Source organism: Serinus canaria, chromosome 4, assembly GCF_022539315.1.
Source record: "Serinus canaria isolate serCan28SL12 chromosome 4, serCan2020, whole genome shotgun sequence".
Taxonomy (NCBI): Eukaryota; Metazoa; Chordata; class Aves; order Passeriformes; family Fringillidae; genus Serinus; species Serinus canaria.
In genome coordinates, this window is record NC_066317.1 from 55,889,915 (window position 1) to 55,911,923 (window position 22,009).

A 22,009-nucleotide genomic window follows, 5' to 3' on the forward strand; every position below is an offset into this window, starting at 1 on the left:
CATATTAATAACATAAAGCAGCATTTTGCAGCCCTTTATTCTTGCTGTCAGGTAGCTGAACAGTTAGCAGGTTTTTTGTGACAAATTCAGAGAATTTATGCTTAGGGCTTAGAAGGAGAACATTGCACAGATCAGTTGAACAGTGAAAATAATTACTTACTAAATATTTTTTGCTTGCTAAAATATTGCAGCAGAGTCAGTTGAAAGTTCTGCTTGTTTTTACAACTGAGTCTTTTCCATTATTCAGTAGTGGTTTTCCCATTTCAACTTTCTCCTTCCCTTCTTTTTTTTTTTCCACAGATTTTTTGAGGTTTCCCTGCTTGGGCCTCTTTTCTATCCTTCAGTAAGGTTGAATTCCCTGATGGTAATCATAATTATAAACATATGTTGTTACTATGGGCTACCAATTTACTTGCAGACCATGGTATTTAAAAAAAATGTAGGTTTTGGAATGTATTTTACATCATCAGGGCATATCTCATGAATAATTAAAGGAAACCAAATCTATAAGAAAGAGCAGTCTCTGGAACTAAAGACAATTATATACATTTTTTTAAATCAAATAACCACTAAAAGAATTAATCTCATGGCACAAAAGTATTTTTGAGTTTCTTTACCACTCATGTTTTTATAACTGTCTTTGAGATTTAGATGACTATTAGCAAAACAGAAAAATACAGAAAAAAGTAGACTTAGAATATTTAATTTTTCACAGATAATTACTGAAGAAAACTCTTTTTCAATTAAAGAAAATTTTTAAAAGGCAAAGAATAAATGCCCTAAATTTTACATTTGTTTTAGTGGATCCTTTCACAATCTGTCTTCTATTCAGGGTTATTGCAAGGAAGTGGCTCTGTAATTAACATGTTAGATTTTTAGTGACTTATTTTACTGTGTAGCATTTTATTGCTGATGTGTCAGTCAGTGTAATGTTGACAGTGCTGCAGGGAATAATCAGAGCATGCATTAGGCATTTCATATTGTATTTGGTATCCTGGAAAGACAAGATAAAATGTTTTGAAGATTAGTTTAGAATTAAAAAAAAAATCAACAGAACCGACTACACAAACACTGTGAAGACATAACAATGACAAATGAATGAATTTGAAAGGAATGTATGTCCATTTTAATTGGGTTGGACCTGATGAAGTTTGCAGCACTTCAAGAATAGGTGTCAGCAATGTCAAGCCCTGAGCAAGCAGTTCATTCATGGATGTGGTGACAGGAGGCAGAAAAAAGCACTGTCTACCAGTGAAACACAGCAACAGCAATGCTGGGGACTTCCACACCCCCCAGCTTAGCAACAGCCACTGGAAACTGGAAAAGCACTGGAACAGATAATGAAGATTTGTTAACAACTGTGTAACAAGGAAAAGAATAAGAGCTAACATGGATTTATAAACTGAATGTGTCAAACTAGTTTAATTTCTTTGCTTAATAAGGTAACAAAACAGCATAAATATTAAGTAAATAAATGTCATACATCTAGTTTGCACCCAGGCTTTTGTCATTTTCTGATGGCACAGTCTGGATCAAATGCCTATAAACTGAATAAAACACTGGTTGGAAAGCAGCATGTATGGCAGCATCATAGAGCCTGCAGAGTTGGAAGGGACCCACAAGGACAATCAAGTCCAACCCTTAGCCCTGCAGTGGACACCCCAAGTGACACCATGTGCCTGAGAGCGTTGTCCAAATGCTTCTGGAGTGTTGAGCCAGGAGCAGATACTGAGCAGGGCTCTGCAAGAATCTCTCCTGGGTGTGGTGAATGGCATGTTTCAGCAATGGAGTGGATTGCAGGAGAAAGAGCATATGTACTACATTCACAGGGACTAGCTGGGAGAAAAACAAAAGTCCTGGGAAGGAGGAGATCCAATTCATAATCTTAAGAAACCATCTGAAAAAAAATGCATGGAGTTCAAGGAAGAGAAGGAGAGGGTTAGGCATGAACAACTGTACAAGATAAGATAAGGGACAAAGGACTCAGATAGGGTCCTGGAGGTGTGGGAGGCACAGCACATTGGAAGCTGGACATTTATCAGTGGATAGCACAGATCAGCAATGGCACACTGCTGGGAAAGGTCAGCTGTTTCACTGGGATGGAGACATGACTATTGCCTGGCCCATCTTTTTCATCTACTCGGGACAGATGTTGCCTCAGCTGGAGAAATGTGTCTACTTACAAGCAAAACACTTTGAGAAAGATGTGTATCAAGTGGAGAAACTCTCTTCCCTCTGTAGGTAGAGAAAATATTGGTCATAGACTGCAGAGAGAAAGATTCAGGCTAGATATTAGGGATTCTTATCAGAATATTTTATTTTGGGAAGAAATTGCCTAACAGTATAATGGAATTACTGTCACTGGGGATTTCAGGAGCAGATTGGGTAAACATCTGTCAGGAATATGGTAGTTATATTTGATACTCTGCCGAAGCAGAGAATAGACTAGATGGCTTCTCACTTCTCCCACCCTGGTTTTTGATGATTTGTTGAAATGATCTCAAGCTACCAGTTTTGACTAAATGACCAACTGTTCTTATGCTGAAGTCAAGTGATGTCATTTTCTATTGATTTCACTAGGCTTGGATCAGGAACAGGATGAAGGCATTTAAATGCCAACTGCAGAATGAGTATATGAAAGGCCTGAGCCCCCTTGCATTAAATTCAGAAGAGACTTGATCTCTTTCAATGGAAGTTTAGATGAATTCTAAATTTGTGCCATGCATGCATATGTGTAGATATATATATATATGTATATATAAATAGATAATGTTAATACAGTTCTGTCAGTTAAGCAAAATCACTGAAAACCTACTGTTTGAGAAAGTGTGAGAGAACTAAAACTTTACCAACATCATGTCTTTTTTAGAGTCTAGCTCCAAAGTAAGAGTTCCCTGGTGATGCACATTCCAAGAAATTCTCATAGACCTGCTGATGGCACCTGGCTGGATGAGGTACCAAAGCATTTAAATGTGTGGCTATAATGAATAACTTGCCAGGGAAAAAAAAAAAAAAAAAAAGGATACTTTTGATCACCTGCATTTTTCTTTTTTCATTTTTGGGGCTTATACTGTATTCCATGAGTGATAAAAGTGGGATTTTGTGGTCTTGCCTCCTAGGAGGGGAAGAAAACTAGCAGTGGAAATAATCCAAATGTGAATAAGACTCTTTTTGGCTTTTCTGGGACCTAGCCAAACTCATAGATGGCAGCACTGTAAGAAAATCCCCTTTCAAACTATTTCATTTTTAGACTGGACCCAGGCTTGTAACTTGTCTGTGTCTTTTACATTAAGCAAAGTTCCTTTCTATTATCTGGAATTTATGCTCATCCTCTTAGCACACAATTTTGTCATAAGCCTAGCCTTAGGAGTTTTACAGCTTCCAGAACCAGAGAGGCTTGTCCAGGTTTAAACAAACATCCATGCTAACTATTTACCACCAAGCATTATGATGTTTGCTAACACTATGGAATGCCTCAGCTGATAAACTGCAATTTTTATTCCGTTTTAATCAGAATTCTGTAGCAGAGACAACAGAGAAACTCAGAAACCAGCTGTGTGCTCCCTGTTGGAGAGAGGCAGTGATATGTAATCATATTCAAGAAAAGCAAATTCAACCATATAGGCAGAGATCAGGAGCAGTGCACTCACTCTGCCATGCATGGACAATAATTAATATTTCAATTTTTGAAGGAAAAAACATGACTCAATGGGTAAAACAACAGATAAGAACAGTTGCACTGCATCTCTAATGCAGTGCAATGTACTCTAACAGTACATCTCTAATTTTTTGAAGCCACTTCTTTATCTTCCTCTCATTTTCCCTATCACAAAACAGAATGAACATTCATGTGAGATTCATTAGGCTATGAGGATAAAAAAGGTGTTGAAAAAGAACAGTTGTTCCATAGTTAACTAGAAATGAATCACAAATGTCTTCATGTTATTTCCACTTTACCGAAACCATGAAATTGTTTGAATACTTCAAACTACATCTGGTTCCTACTTTGAGTCCCTAAAAAAGGGTCAGCTTTACCCAGGGTAAGATGGACATTATAAATTAGATACTAGACCACAGAATAGTCTTTTATTAAGGAAAGGCAACTTTCTTTTTTAATACAGGGAATATAGATTTGTATCTCATCTTAGAATTTGCTTGGGGTTATCCAGTGGAGGAATGATTCACAAGAGAAGCTTCTAAAAGCCTGTGCTTCCAGGTTTTGGTGTTAGGTTGGTAACGAATGCAACCACAAGGGTTGCACCACAAGGGTTACAAGTTCTTCACTTCACTCTTGTGAAAGAGTGAAACTCATGTGAAGAAACAGCAAAATGTTTGAGGACCTTCCAAGGTCATCACAGTCCTCAGAGGTGAGCTTCTGCCTTGTTTGGCACATTCCTCTGAGGGATCCAAGAGGCTTTCAGATCTGAGGTTCTGTGTGCCTGCTCTGAGAGAACGTCAGTCAATAGACTTGCCATGAAATGCCTGGAGGAATCTGAAGAGCAAAGTGTGCAAGTGCATGATGCATTCTGGTCTACTGTCAGCCAAATCCAGCAGAGGAGAGAACTAGAAAGGTTTCAGGAGCAAGAGAAAAATGTGTAAAGGTTAAATTCTGTGCTAAAATCAGTGACATTTGAACAGCAGAGATGTAAAAGAAAAGTGAAAGCGTCAGACATTAACTAGGGTTATTGTACTGGAAACTTTATCTCAGTAATGACTTCAAAGCCAAAAACCCCCAGTGTAAAGCTCAAGAAACCTCAACAAAAACACTCCAAACCAATGGACTAGGAAGAATGTGGGTCTGCACAAGCTTTTTAAAAAATGCTGCTAATTGGAAAATATGCCTGTATATGGATATGATCAATATGAAATTTTGCTTATTGCACATGTATAAATTTACTCTCTTGTAATTAACACCAAAACTAATTTAGAAATTAATGTCATAAAAGCATAAATATTGTAAAATAGAATTATAAAAATGATTTCATACCAGTATTTTTATGAATTATGTATTTCTTTAACATCACTTAATATGTTTTACTTCATCTAAATATTATGGATGGATTAATTGACTGTTAAACTATCGCTTCCTTAAGGTACAGGCATTAATATTTCTCTTGTTTTCCTTCTGATTGAGAGGACATGAACTTTTTCATGAAGAACACATCAAAGCAAAATTCCTGCTAATTATATAATGAGAAATTTTATGTTTAATTTTTAAATTAATATCTCAGTGTGTTTATACTTAGCAATAGTAATCCTTCTTAAAAAGTCTGAAAATCCTGAAAGACCAAGGGAGGCTGGTAGTGCCATATGAGCTCTAACTGACATCCCTTCAAATTTTTTAACAAGTGTTTGAATTCTTGTACATTGAAAAAAAAATCCATAATTATCAAGAAGGTTCTCTCAACACCAGATAAATAAAAGTAAAAAAACAAATGGAGCAAAAAATGTAAGATACCATGAATTTGGTGAAGAATTAATAAGATTTATACAGATAAGATTTATTTTTGTTTGCCCAGTTCTCAATTGAGAAAGAATAGACGTAGGTATATATTAAGTTCCTTTCATTTAATCTTAACCACAAATAAAAGTATTGAAGGTAATTATTGTTCTTCAGCTAGCCTTTCCTTGCCATTGGTATTACTAGCTCTTGGGATACTTGCTAGGAACATAGTTTCAAATCTCTCCTGAAATCTAGATGTTTTTAAAGACCCAAAGCAAAAAGCATCAATAATAAGCCATCAGCATCCCTCCTTATGAGTATATGTGCATATACTCAAAAGTCTGCATCATTTTTTGTAGTGGCAGGAGCAAGTGTGGGTTAGTTCTTCGAGACTTTTATAACTTCAGTCTTTTTGTGCTTCCACTTAGCTGACCACATTGCCAAATAACAAAAAGGTATTATACTAAAATCAAGATTGGAGCACACAGATACAAGTCCTCTATATTTTTCTTCCATTCTGCCTTGAAAAACTCATCCTTGCTCACACTGCTGCCTTTCAAACAGCAGTATTCTTGGCCTGAAGACTAACTGATATTTGAAGTGCAATAAATTTAATTTTCAAAAACAAGCAGTTGTTCATATTTAGAGTTTGTCTAGAAATTCTAAGTTCATCTACTCTGTTTTACTTTCCGCAGGGCTGGTGAGGGGTAAAATTGCACCCAGCTAGGGGAGCTCTAACTGTAGTTACTGCTATGACAGCAGCCAGGCTGAGAGGAGGTATCTCAAAGATCAGATCAGGCTAATGCCTGAGGGTGTAGCATGTAATCAATAAAACTGCAACCATGGGAAGCTGGGATCAGAGTGTGCAGGTTCTGAGCACAGCTGGGTCAGTTCCTTGCATCTGATCAGCACAGGTCTTCCAAAGTGGTCCAGAGTAGAGAGGAAGAAGCGATGCAAAGGGAAGGATTCAGAAAATTAATAATTAATAGAGACATCACCACTGCTCAAGAGGGTCTGTAATAACTTTTAAAGTCATAGATTTCTTTTATATATAGAACAGTTACTTTTTTACTTTTTATTTGCCTTGAATGTGTTTCCATTGTTCAGCATGTTGGTTTCCTATATCACTCCTATCAGGCAGTATGAACCTTGGTACTTTGGAGCTATGTAGTTGCTTTCCACGTTACCCTGGCAACTGAATAACTAACACTTGAAGAGGAAGCAATAAAGAAGTGTGTTTTAATTCTTTTACAGTTTGATAGAGCTTGAGAGATGGAGAAACTCTGCATTACTTCATGAGAAGAGAGAAAGTAAACTGCTTTTTCTTTATATCTTTTAACTGCTCTGAAAATATCTACCCTATTGCTTTTATTCAAAGAGCACACTATATTGCTAATCTGAATTGATGTATTTATGTTAAATGGAATACTAGCTATAGATTATTTGTAATAAAGATTTATGTGTTTAGCACAGTAGAGCAAAAGTGAAAAGAGAGAAGAATGAAAAGGCTGAGCCACATCTTAACCACTTCTTAAACCCTTGGCCTTCAGGGACAGTTCTGGTAATGCAGGCTGGTCAATTTTACCTTTTGTTTCACTCAGCTTCAGAAATGAAAACAGGTGGGATGGTACAATTCAAAAAGGCAGGAGGATAAACTGGCCATTTGACTTTTTGAGGAGAGAGGTGGATTGAGAAAATTGACATACTAATTTTTTCCAGAGGTGGTTTGCCTTTAGATAAGGCACATAAATATATCTACAGATAGACTGATATTTACCTCCCACTCCTTCCACCCCCCCACCCCCCCACCCCATTTTCCTTAAAGGAATCATTCCTTCTGGTAAATATAACTTTATTTTTTTGCTAAGGAGGCTGTTATTTATCCCACTTGGTGCAGTGTTGTGGAGGATGGCACAAGGGGAACCAGCCTGCATAAGACTCAGAACATGGTTGAAATACTGTGGTCTAGGGACTGTTCTGAGAAGACCAAATTTATTTGAAGCTTCTTCAGAAAAGGCAGATGTACAAGGCCTAGCAAAACACTTAACAGAATAAGGTGAAAAAGTACAATGTCCCTCTAACAAATCCACATTTCCATTAACAAAGATGGTATATGTCTTTATTGCCTCTTTACTTTATTTTTCCTTTTTTTCTGCAGTTTTCTGTCTCACATTTTACTTTTCTCCTTGCATGGCCCCTACAATTCATTTTAATCAGCACTTCTTCCATAACCCGCGACTTTAGTACTCTGCATCTTTCTGCATGCTAAAATTGCTCTCCAGAGCATTGCTCCACCCACACTTTGATGGATTGGTGTTTCCAAGTTACCTCTCCCTGCTCTCTGCAAAGAGCTGCCTGCACACAGCACTGCTGCTTCCCCACTCAGGTACAACAGGGAGCATGGATCTGGCTGGACCTCCAGTGATGCTTCGGCATTTCTAAGATTGTGCTTGAACATGTCTTGCTATCAAAACCAGTTTTGGAGAGATGTTCCTTCCTCATCAGACAGATGTCTTGTCTGACTCTTATTTTATCTTTTTTTTCCAATTGCATTTCTCCAATTCCTCAGTAAAGCACATCTTCTGCTATTAATGATGCTTGACAGGTACTGTCAGTGTCCTATTAAGTTAGATAATTTGGGTCATAAAACTGCTAGCATGCTCAAGATTTTGCATAGTTTTAATTTGCAAAGTTTTCTGATGCATGGGAATATCCCTTCCCCTCAGAGACACGTAGCAGAAAATGCTGTTTTCAAACCTTTCAGTCTGTCCTAACTTTCTCCAGAACATACCACAGAGGTTCCTTTCCACTGGTGGTGAGTTGGTGATATAGAAAATATGATCACTCTGAACGTCCTGTTCATAACCTTCCTTTTCTGAATTTGTAAGATGACAAATAATTTCCACCTGAACACCTGTGACATTTGGGTTCTGAAACAGTCTCAAATACCATGCTGTTCATTAGTGGGGATTCAATTTCCTGAACCTCTCTGCTTCAGATTTGCTTCAATGCATAGAGTGTGCATATTCATTAAAAGCAACAATAATGAAGTTTAGCCGAAAAAGAGGGTGTGTAAATAGGAGATGCCTGGGGCAAAGCTGTGTTTTGTGTCCTGGACATTTATATAGCTATTTACAGTGCTATTCAGTTAAATAATAATAATAATAATAATAAAAAACCCCAAACCCCACAGAATTACCATAGCAACTGAAGCAAGTATGTGTTACATTTTTAATCTCTGAGATACACAAACCCTTACTAAGGAAACAAGCAGAACAAAATATGTGAACTTGTGTGCTTTCCCTATGTTTGAAAAGAATATTTTCTTTCTTATTTCTTTGCCAGTATTTAATGCTGCCTTTGTTAGGGGAGTAGCTTTGTTCTCTTTGCATTGTTACTCTTGCATCTCAAGCAGAGGATGAGTGCAGGAGACAGCTGGAATGCATTCTCCTTTGAGACATTTTGGAAACTGTCAGGAGTGTGAAGCAAATGGTGGCTATGAAGCCACTACAATATTTTTTCCTGGTACACTGGAATGTATTCCACAGGTGAGCACATGGGGAACACATCTATAAAAAAAAATTGTATTTCACTCCAGCAAAAAACTACTTGCTATGCTCTTCAGAATCTGATGTACACAGAAATACTTGTCCAAGTTTATTTTCCCTCCCTCCCCACCTCAGTTGTTCAATTTTACTTGGTTTCCTTAAATCCCTTTCAAATTAGAGTACACAACACTTCCACTACATAAAAGATCCACAACAGTTCTGTTTAAAAATTTATAAACCCACATCAGTGTGTGTTTTGTCTAAGAAGAGTGAGAGGAAAGAGGCATTGGTTAATCCATCAGTAGCCTTTCCACTACTTTCTCCTATGGTGGTAAATTGGGATTTATTTCTCTTGTTGATGGCAAATATTTTTTTTTTCTCTATTCTATCCACTCCTGTTATTGGCACAATAATTACAAATCCTCTTATCAAGACAATCAAGAGCTAAACTAGCTGCTTTCTCCATATTACTGCAGCACTTTGTTTTGAATCTCTTGCGAAAAATGGGGCTTTTGCAGCAACATGCCTGGACACTTCACTGTTTCCAAGACAAACAGCTCTTGAGCCAAGACTGATTTGGACAGCATGCAATAGCTTACTTGGGCTTTTTTTTTTCCAGGAGATTCAGTCCTTTGGAAGAGCTAATTGCTGCAGCCCTAGAAGGAACAGCTTGTGGGTAGCTTGAGGTACAAAAAGATTGTGCCTGCCCAAAGCTGTGTGAGTTGACTTAGTGGTGCAGGGGATCACAGCTCTCTGAACAATTTCAAGTTTGATCCTGTTGGTGCAAGATCCCAACAGCCATTTATCCCAACATCCAAGGATATCTTCATGATCCTTGGAGAAAAATCTGTCCTCCTTATTTTCCTCTCAAATATCTGCAAATTAAACTAGTGCAAAACCAAGGAAGACTCAGAATTTTGAAGAAAATCTTTGAGATACTAATGTTATGTGCTCTTTATGTTCCTTATAGACATAAAATTTTAGGTAGAACTTTACTGTGTTTTGTCAGCATGGCTGCGTAGCATCCTTTCCAGAGCTGGCCAAGAGAGTTTCTCTTAGAAATTAATATTTTCTCAGAATGAAACTTTGCATGGGAAATCAGCCATTTCTAATTAAGTTTTGTTTAAAAAGTTTTTGATGGAATCACAGCAGAATGTGTATAACTTCTTGGGTTAGAACACAGTTATTTCGATACTATGCACAGTGAGAAAGTCAAACTGAACTAAATAGCTGAAGTTTATCACTAAAGAATATTTTTAATTATAAGAAGATGTAAAAAAAAATATTAAAAATTTCTTTAAAAGTGAAAATTCTGGTGTCATCTAGCTCTAATTTTTACCTCAAGATGGTGAAATAACAGCAGCACAACTCAGATTTTTTTCTGATTCATTTCTGCTAGCTAGCCTTGAAGTAGCACTTCCAGCTCCTGTGAATGTTGGGCAAAATCCACAAATGAAATATGAATTTTCAATAGCTTATGTTCAGCTTGAATTAAAAACAAGTAATTTTTTCCTTTCTTTCTCATCTTGGAGTTCATCATGCAGTGACAATTTGAAATTTACAACCCAGACATTTAACATCCTTCACAAGAACATATAATTTGAAAAACCTGTGAAGAGAAATGTCTCTGCTCAAAAATGGCACTATCTCTTTGTAAAAAGACCCCTGTCATTTAAATATCTGTTCAGTTTCTTATCTTAAGCTAAATAACACTGACTTTTTTTTTCAGACGCATTTTTTGGAAAGTTGCACAGATTAGATATTAACTTAAAAGAGTTTTAATGTGACATTTCTGGCTTTCTTCTATATCCCTTTGCATAAATTTGCAGCTAATGCAGAATATGTATTTTATTGAATTCCGTTGCTGAAAATAGGGACAATGTCATTTAATAGATATTCATAATCCTGCAAATTACTGAGGCAAAAATCACCCTAAATTTGGAAAATGAACCCCAAGGATTTTCTTTCAAAAATGTAGGGCAATGTGTGTTTTGATAAACCCTAGCAAGTAGTACTTGAGATTAATAAAACCAGGCTTGATGTCAAACTCTGACTCCACTGGATATTGGACACAATCTCTTCAGGTAAATCCCACAAAGTGCATGTCCTTATTTTCTGTTAATTAGCCATCCTTGCAAATCTATTTTTTATACACCAATATCTATCTTTCAATTATGTTTGGCATACATGATCCAAGTAAATACCTCCTTATGTCAAGACCCCAAAAAGCAGGGATTTTTTTCTCTAAATTTAATAGAAACACTCATTTCTGCACTAAGCTAGAGAAAATGCATCATTTAGAAGACAAGTCTTGTGGGAAAAGGAAAGCTGAGTTCCTTCATATTTTAATTGGCATTAAAAAGTCTTTTAATCCTTCAGTATTTCTAATGTAGTTTAGACACCTCCCCACATTGCCCTCCTCTCCTTTTCATACAAGACACAGTAGAAAGAAGAGGAGGGAGAAATTCAAAACTGAACCTCCACAAAGTTTGTTCTTTGATGTGGAAGTTTCATTTGATAACAAATTGGACAAGGGAGAAAATGACAAGCACGAGACACAAGAAACTGCATTTCATTTGTGAAGCAGTGGAGCAGATTTCATATTTTGATTAGATGAGATGCTTATCTCAAAGAAGGTAGCAAAGAAAATCCAAATGAGTGCCCATAAAGGGCATTATAAGCTACATTGCCCCACAATGTTTTCCTTCCTCATCCTCAGTAAACAGGCTTATGATTATTATTAGAATTGCAGACGACAAAACCAGTATGATAGCGAGCCAGATTTTACGCTAGGAAGTGCTCCCTTTAATGTGTTTAAAATACTGTACAGAATCTCTTTTAATTCAAATACTGGTATCAAATTGAGGGAGGAATATTTCTGTAGGGCAACTTTGATGATGATCAAGAGGCACAGAGCTAAACTTGCAAAGCATGCAATGTAAGTGCTTAATTCCCTGTTTCAAGAGTATCTTTGAAGCTGAGGAGTCCTTAATATGAAGCATGTTGCACAAGTTACAAGCAATCCTTCTATGCCAAGTAGTTATTCAGGGGTGGGGGTTGCTTAACATTTCCTACAGCCAGCCAATGCTGGATGCTTGCCAGGAGTGAAAGACAGCAAGTAATACATACATAAATACACTTTAAAAATGCACATGGGGAGACAGGTACATAAAGCTTCTGTATTTTGAGTTTATTAGTGATCTACCTTGTTTTAGCTTAATCTTTCATTCACGTAGTGTTTCTGTGATGAAAGTGATTCAAGTTGCACTGCGTGAGCTCAAGACTGCATACAGTCCTGGGTTGACACATTTCTCCAATTAGTGTTTATTAAGAATGTCTATAGCCAAGTTTACTTTGTGATCATCCATGTCTTGTGCTTTATATTATGAGCATACTAGAAAACAATACCTTCTTCTTGTCTGACTTGCAGCTTGAGACCTCTCTGCTCATCTGGGAATGGTCATGGAAACACAGAGGTAGAGAAATACTTTAAAGGTATTTTTGTTTTGGCTTAGTTGTTGGTTTCTTGTGGAGGTTTTTTCCCCCTTTTAGTTGGTTTATTATTTTATTTTATTTTATTTTATTTTATTTTATTTTATTTTATTTTATTTTATTTTATTTTATTTTATTTTATTTTATTTTATTTTATTTTATTTCATTTCATTTTATTTCATTTCATTTCATTTCATTTCAATGAGTGGTTCAAGCTGCAATTAAGGCCAGAAATGGCTATGCTTTCAGACTAGATTATGATCTTTCCATTTCAGGATTCACAAGGGGAATAAATGTATGAACAGGAACACAAAGGGGTGAAAGAAGAGATACCTCTCTTGGCAGAGTCCTGTATTGGTGGTCATTTTAGGGAAATGAGCTATACATTATGGGTTGGGAGCATGATTCCAGTTCTAAAAAGAGAAACAGTCTAAAATTGCTCAGAAAGTAATTTCTAAACTTTGGTATGCTTTGAAACTGGGCATGAACTTCTCAGTTTCCTTGGAGTCTTTCTTAACCCACTCACTTTATCTCTTGTCCCCATGCTGTGTTGCAGTTTCTTTAATCCCTGAAGCAGTTGCAGAAGTTCACAGGCCCCTCTGTTTTGTAGTCTGGTAGATTTTCTGATACAACTAATTGGTTTTGACTCCCCTGGAATGGTCCATTTTGGTTTTACACGATTTGACATTGTAATGAGATATGTTTGTTCACAATGTTAATTTTGTTGGAACTGAGATTATTTACTTCTATGAAATATTAAGAAACACAGAATGAATTTGGTATCTTCACATTTGTGCCATGAGCAGCAATGTAGATTACAGAGAAGTCACAATGTTTTAATTCATTCTGCTATGCTTTCATTCCTGGGTTGTAAGCCTAAATACATTTCCCTTCAAATGCTTTAGAGGTAGACAGGTTGGGTTTTCATTTAGCTTCTAAATATGTGGCTGCCTTGGGGCTTCTAATTTATTTTTTTTTTTTTAATGGAGTGAGAGGCTATAAAATCTATGTGCTGTAAAGCAGGCAGACAAAATTTCCTACCAGCCCACCAGGCTCAGTTGAAAGACCAGACATCTTCAAGTTTACTTAACTCTTGTTCCTAGGCTTCTAATTAAAATCACTGAAATGCTCCTCATTTTGAAAAGGTCACATCTGATTTCATCTGAGACATTCCCTTTGTCTCATTTGAGGTGTCTCTGGTTTATACACTTAGAAAAACCCAGGCAATTATAGTCAACTGCCCATTACCAGTAGAAGATGCTCTGGTTGGTGGAGGAGCTTTGGCAGAGGTGTGGACACTGACTCCTTGCCTCTACACTACCTTAGCAGAGCTTGACCCAGAAGTGCCAGGTAGAGACTCAAGAATAACTCTGCATGAAATGAGGGAGCACTGGGGAATGGTGTAACTAGGAGTGAGTTTATTGGTTCAGCCTCAGTGCTTAGGAATAACAGAAACTTGATTCTTCTGATTGTTATTGTATTAATTAATTCAGTTCCAATCTGTGGTTCTCATCTCAATAACCTAAAAAACCAGAATTTTTGATGCTATTCATAAGGCTAACTTTTTAATATATTTTTAAAATATTGTAATACAATAATAATTGCCTTTATGTTCAGGAGATTCATGGGGTGCACTCTTCAAATGCGGTTATTTATCTTCATCTATTTTCATGGTTCCCATTACCATAATATACGAGTTTCATATCCTTTAATGTGTGAATCTGCCCCAGGCCTCTCTGAATAAGTGAGTGCATTAGCTACATTTTGAAAACTGAATGTAATTCATACCATCCAGCTTTAATTGTCTAAGTTAGGCCTTACTTTGTTGCCTTTGATTCCAGCACAGGCTATAAAAAAGGTCAGGCTGTTAACTTAGCCTGGCTGGCTTGTACCCTGGTCTCTGAAAAGACTGTTCAGGAGACTGGGCACCTAAATAAGGCAGTAACACTATCCCTTAAGGAGACTAGGTAACAGGTTTTCAGAGATGTCTAGACACTTGAGAAAGCAGAGGAATATCAAATGGGATTAGAAAAAAAGCTGAAATGCTTAGGCATGTTGAAGACTTACTGAAGACATTTATGTCCATCTGCCTGTCTTGCCAGAGGACAGAAGGGTCTGGAGGTCAGGTCTGCAAAGTCCTTTACTTCTGCTTAGTCACTGGGTCAGTCTCTTTTTCGCTGCTGTATTTTTCTGTAATTCATGTCTTAGGACAGATAATAGACATTCTGCCCAGTGACCTTTGAGAAGTCTTTTTAATCACATCTGTGCCCAGGGAATACCAGTAAGAAATAACACTAACAAGTGCTGCATGATGACAGGGTCAGAAGCTGTCCCCTGTCGAGTGGGTAAGAGGAACAGTAAACTTTGTCCTTCATAACTATTTCTTTTTAATATGTGACATAAGAAGAAAGATAAATATCACTTCCTTTATTTGTATAGTTTATGATATTATTCTTTCTGGAAATACTAGACTATAAGACTTTTTAATCAGAAAGCATTCAAGTCCTGGCTCAATTGGTGCTATTTGCTTTCACCAGCCCTACCAAAAGGTCTGTGCTCCTATGTACCTGGTGCTGCTGTATGGCTTTATTGTCTCCCCTCAACTTTCCTTCCATTAATCTGAAGCCTTAAAAAAAAAGCACCAAAATTTGCTGCAAGGAAAGTAATGATCCTCCAAAAGAAATTCAGTGCAACTGGAGAGAACCATTTTAATTAGCTGACAGAAATTGCATTGTTTAGGTTTCTTTTAAAAATCAATGAAGTGGCTGCAAATGTTTCTAATGTCTTCATGTCTTTAAAACTCTCACTAGGGAGCCCTCATTCCTACCACAAAACAAGTTTTTATTTTTTTGAAATTATTATAAAGGCAACTTGTACTTGGAGGGGGCTCAAATGCACTTCATGTCTCCAGTGATTTTCTGAGTTTCCTTGGTGGAAAAAATATTTTTAAAATTCTTGCTCTATTTCTGCTTTCTTCTGGGTTTTAGGATTTTTTTTTTCTGGCTTTATGTGGGTCAGATGAGCATGCTATGGAGTTTTACTTTCATAGAATATTGTGCTACCAAAGTCTAAGCCTGAAGTAAACAATTCTTCTGAAAATCTCTTTGTCCCATGAGTATACCACAGACTTCTGTATGTAGGACTGCGCTAATCTAAGATTACCTGAAACTGTTGTCCAACACCCAGGTCTGGATCAATCTTCCCTTCCATTCACAAGCAGAATATACAGAATAATGCATATTTCTCTTGTAATGCTTGTCAAGTGGCTCCCACTGCCTGAGAAGGGCCTCAGGACAGCACCAGCCAGCTCTGTTACACCTCGGGTGAATATTGTCAGGGACCAGCAATTTCTAGAGGTCAAGCCCCTGGAGTAGGTCACACCAAGCCCTCCTTCACTGACTGTGGCTCTGTGTTTGCACCAGCCTGGATTTATGTTCCCAAGGCCTGAGGTTCAACAGCACTGGCAAACAGCAAGGTGAAGAAAGCTTTAAGAACTTCTGCCATTTCGGCATGGTGGGTGACATTAATTAATCTCTCCAAGAGTGTGTTTTCCTTCTGTTTCTGACTGTTGTTTCTGGATGTACCTGAAGAAGCCATTCTTGTGGTTTTTGACATCTCTGGACAATTTCAATTCAAGCTGAGATTTTGCTTGTCTAGCTGCACCTCTGTACACCCCAGCAATGCCTTTTTAGTTCTCAACAGGTATTCAAAAGAGGGTTTGTCTTCTGTTTTACATCTTGGGGAATATTTCTCACTGCTCTGGTCCGCCTGACTTACTCTCCAGTTGTGGATATGTGCCAATTGTCCTTTTGGATCTCACTCACTGAATCCTTAACTTTGTCTCTCACTCTGAAAAGAGCTGTTTTAATCTAAGTTGCTTCATAACTGACAAATAAATATTGCAAAAGTGTTGCTTTTTCACTTTTCTTTTGTCTTCTCCTAAGAGAAGATTTAGTAACAGAATTAAGCCAAGATCTGATGACATGTATGCATGTGCAAAGCTCAAATAAGGTATGTTCTGCTGGACACAATTACAGAGGAAGCAAAAATCAAAGCTTATCAACTGCTTTTCTGTTGGGGCCTTTTCAAAAGATCAATCACGAGTCCAGTCCTTCACGCCTTACCCCCAGGAAACTTATTTGAATTTTTCTTAATTAATATCAGTACTGGTAATCTCTTGTGATTACAAAGTAATAGGCAACATAAAATGCTGAAATCCTTGAGACTTCTTTATATGGGAAAAATTCTTCTTGAGACCTTTCCTAACTTCCTATCCAACATAAACAATACAGAAAAATACTCAATATTTTACTTTCCAGTTCTCTCATTCCATTAGTATGCAGCAGATAATATTGTTGGTGTTCTATTTCTATCATTTTTGCACTCTATTAGATATTTATGCATTGTTTCTCATGTACACTACAATACTACTACAACAGCTAAATCATCATTAGAAATTATCATTATTCTTATACAGTGTCTCAAATTTATTTTCTGACTGAGACTCTCAATTACAATACTCAGTTCTCTCTGTCCAGACCTTTCCTAGCTGATCACATGTAAATGTGTCAATGTTTGTGAAAGAGTAAATAGAATTTAACTTGAAATCTCAATTCTCCCATAGTGTCCCTCTTGAAAAACAACCTAATTGATTTGAAACTGCTTGCCTTAAAGGTTAGGAGAGCCTTAATACAGACATTAGATGGAAAAAAAAAATTCTGTTACTAGAGTTCTACCTCTGAACTTACTAAGACAAAATGCAAACATTTCTGTAATACAGAAAATATGTTTCACAGCCATATAATCCATCAATAAAAACATTTATTTGGAGGAAAATTTAACAAACTGTTTCAGAAACTGAATGATAAAATAAGCAATACCCAATCTACGTATCAAAAAATGTAGAAGGAAGGTTCACTCTAGAGGACTTACTGTTTATGTTCTCATGACAACAAAACTGAGAGCATTAGCAAAGGGAGAGAAATCAAAGGTTATTTTCTACCTTTGAAAGATTTTATTTTAGAGAACTACAAAAAATTCAGACTGAAAACTACAATGTATTCTTATTCCAGAGGGAAAAAAATTAGTGACATAGCTCTGATGTCAAACTGTGCCATAGATTTAGGAGTAGGAAGAGAATTTTGAAATTCAATAAATAAAAGCATTTTTTCCCCCATCAAATACATAAATGACAAGTAAAGCTAGAAACAGCTAACACTGCATTTGTTGCACAAGTACTCATGAGGAAACACTATCCTGATTTGACAGAAAGCTGCTTTTGAGGCAAAAGCAGCATAATTGTCCAAGGAGTTTACCCAAGAAGTGGATAGAAACTCACTTCAGCAAAGGAGGCATCTCCCTCTGTTTGGAAGGCCTCTTCCCTAGGTACACCTCCACAGCTGTCAGTAACATCTATGACTTAATTCAGCCTTTTCATAGATGATGATCAGTGACATAAATGTGGTGGTCATATTTGGCCCATGTAGTCAAATTTCAACAATAGTTACTTTTTTTCCCCCGGACTTTAAGTCTTGTATTGTTAGTCCATGAATGAAATGGGAAAAAAAGAAATTTCAAGTGCAAAATCAAAAGATCCTCTATGAAGCTGATGCTGTCATGTGCTTGAAGTGCTAATATGACATACAGTTACAGAGTGGCCTTGTTGAACTGCTTTTGTTAGTTGTATCGCTTCCCAAACATCTGAAATCATGAAAGGACTCAAACGCTGGGTCTTTTGATACGATTACTGTGATGGTCAGCTACAGTTTTGCATGTTGACCCCAAATCTGGGAATGATTGGCATCTGACTCCAAGACTTCAGAATGCTGAACACTCACTTTATTAACACTATACTATATTACATTACAACTATATTAAAGAGATACTTACTATACTATATCACACTTCCTTGTAACTACTGAAAAACTCAGGACTGTCTGCCGACAGTCAGGACACAGCTTTGCGTGATTGGCCAAGGAAACTAAACAATCCTCAGCAGAGCCCAATTACCAAATTCCTTCAGGTAAATAATCTTCCAACACATTCCACATGTTCACAAACACAGGAGCAGCAAATGAGATAAGAATTGTTTTGATCATTCTTTTCTCTGGTTCTCTCACAGCTTTTCTCTGTTCAGAGGGCGTGTGAATACCAGAGTCAGCACAGTTTATCCAAAAGCTCTGAGTGTGCATGTGAGAACAAGAGACCAGCTTTAGTAGCCAACTCTTGGTACACACCTTGCACTCTAGGGTGTGGAGAGACATTTTTATTTCTTCTTTAGGACTGAGATAAGTGATCTAGGTGTTCACCACAGGGTGACCAAAGAATGTGGGGGTTTTTGGCTCAGCCTTGCTAACAGCCAGTTAGCTTGTGTCCACTGAGCCTAATGTCACTGTGCACTTTGCTGGAGTTGTATGGTTCTGGTAAGAGTAACTAAAAAAGGCCTCTTCTGCAGTCACAAGTTATTTCCATTTTATGCCTTCCCAGTCTGTAACTCCAACTTTTCTCAGGCTGTTAGTCATCTTCTAAAACTTTCACATTTCTGCTGTTTAGAGAGTTTTAGTCTCAGAGAGAGCTGTGAAAGTATGCAATTAGTGACAAGGATGAGAAATGGCAGAACCTTGTCATTTCATTACATTTATATTGTAATGCTCACAGAGCTTCCCAGTAGCCAGCTGCCTCTTAGGTGAGCTATTGCACAGAGCTAGCAGAAGACTGCTGTTGCCCTCACCATCTTAGACTTCAAATTTGGACTTTTTGTAGTCTGTCAGAGGGGAAACTGGAGTACTTATATTTCAAAAGTGGTGATATCATTTGCATGGGGTTGACAGGAGTATAGCATAGAAAAGCACAAGCTTAAGATACATCTATTGCAGACTTCACTGCAATGTAAAGGTACTAAATGGTTTTTAAGTGAGGTTGCTCACAGTGGGTACCCACAGCAGCACAGAATTCAGTGCGGAGTATCCATATGGATGAGCAGCTAAGCTGTGTGATGTTATAATTAAATAGTATGTGGTACTAGAGTGAGCTGCCTTTTTTTTTTTTTTTCAGCTGCCTAGGGTATATCTACATTGCAGTGCCATTTGTGGTGTGGATGCAAACTTCTTTAGCAAGATCCAGATTTCAGTTTCTCAAACACTTGCTTAAGCAGAAAGGATGCTAAAATTCTCCTATCTCTATTTTTATGACTGTGGCTTTCCAGGGTTTCTGTTTTCTTCCAGATTGCATCGCCATGTCACATGTAAAATTCCACATCCAAGAAAGCAGTGGAGGGCTATGCATCTTCTGAGCTGAAGAACAAAGTCTGAAATCGTTTGGGTAGTAAATGAAATAGACTCAAGCTTCCTCTATGGTACACAACTAATTAGCTGATGTTCATTTTCAAGAGCATTGTTCACAGTCAGGCTGAGACAATGCATTATATGTATTATAATGTCCCAGGAATGTGTCCTGGTTTTAACTGCTTCCTTCTACCACTGCTGCTCCCAGCCATGAATAAACCCTGCTTGAAATCTTGAAACGTGAGGGGTGTATTTTGGAGATATACATTTTCAGCATCTGAATCTGAGCTTTCTGTGATGTAAAGCCTGTGAAAGAATGACTCCAGCACTACAGCCTGGAAAATGTCTTCCTTTCAGATTTTCCTCTCTTTTTGTTTCTTCCTCTCTCTTCTTGATAGTCATCAAAAATTTCAGTTCTTTCATTAAAAAAAAAAGTTTCTCAGAGATTTTTGACTATTTTCATCCATTTAATTTTAATAATGCATGTACTGGATTTTAATGCTAGCAATGAAACATGATTTATTTTCCATTATTTATTGCTATTTATTTAGGATTTAGTTAACAGTCTCTGTAGTTACAAGCAGCTATAAGCCAGCCCAGTGAGTCATTTCCTTTACCCTGACACCCATTGAAATAGCTCCCTTGCTGAAAATTCACTGATGTAACCAGACAAGCAGTATCGCGAGAGGTCAGAGCTCATTATTTCACATTTGCTCAAGTATGTGAATGCTTCCAGGACAGAATAAAATCAAAAGGTTTTAGGCCCAGGGAGGTCAAGGGCACAAGGGTGTATGGATTTTATTCACATGAATTGATGCAAAATTTGTTTGCAAAATTAGGTTTAGTTACCACCAGAGACAAAAATGGGGCTATGAAAATGTTTCTATTAACGCTCCCTATCTACACAAACTCTGGTATCAGGCTTGCCTATGTGTTGGGAGATAAAGAATTAAAATCATGATAACTGACTTGTAGAAAAAGCAGAACCATAATTGACTTAATATTTAGAAGGAGCTAAACTAAATAGACATTATTAGTCCTTGGCATTTGTATGATAACTTGTTCATTTACTCATCATGGTCATCTGAGGCCTCAGTTTTCTCCCTCACTGCTTAGGAGGCATGTAAGTGGATCAAGGAGAATTTTATTTCTGGAACATTCAAGAGGAGTTTGTAGCTATATTTTATTGGTAAGAAATCAAATGCTTACAATGTACCAAGTGTAAAGGCATGCATCTAAATGCTGGAGATCAAAGAGTTAGTCTTCTATGGGGATTATCTAATGTTACTACTTTCTTCCTCACTTATTATTGTGGCATCACTCAGGATATAGGGGGATTTCTTGTCATATTTGTTGATATACTGGAAAATACTTGAACTTCCTCCAAGTCTGCAGATCTGTCTGCCAGGATGGATTCCTGCAGAACCCAGAGGGGCAGCTTTGGGAGCATCATGGTGGTTTTTCACCAGACTAAGATGCATTCAATAAATAAACAAGCAAACAACCCAGCCTACCTTAGGATAAATGAGCTTCCAGATACCAACCTAAAAAAAGAAAATCCTACCCTTGCTTGCTCCCTCTCCTCGACAGCATCATGCTGCCATGTGCTGGCTGTCCCTGCAGACCCGACTGTGCTTCATCTTCCTTTGTCACACAGCTTGGCAACTCTTCAGGCCAACAAACAAACTGGCATAATAAGAACAGAGGAAAGACTTACTTTAGACATTAAATGGTGTCTTTAGTAATGTATGTTTTATTTTTTCTTCATCTTTTTAAGAAATCCCCATGGCTAAAAAAAACCCTAGGTAAATTTGCATTTTAAAAACAGATACTGCACGTTCCTTATCAATTCTGAAGAGATAGGGAAAGTGAGATTGAGGGGGACAGTGAGATTTGGCTGCTTTGGAGTGTTTCTGCTCAGCATCCAGAGGGCAGGTACCTGGATGCCTCAGTGCCTGCAGTGGCCAGGTGAGCACGAGGCTGCTCCAGTGGCCACAGGTAATTTGGTGCCTGCAGCAATCGCTGTGCCTGCACATCCTCCTGCTGCACGGCTCCCACGCCCTGTCACAGCTTCACTCCTGAAATGAAAGGGAACTGACAGCAAGAAGGAATTAAAAAGAGCTCTTCTGGAAGAAACAAAAGCATGCAACTGTCCTGGAAGTTTGAGGATAAGGAGTTTAGGAGTCAATTTAGACTTCTCTTGCTTTTGAAATACCTAAGTTTATTTGTTTTGCCGAAGTTCA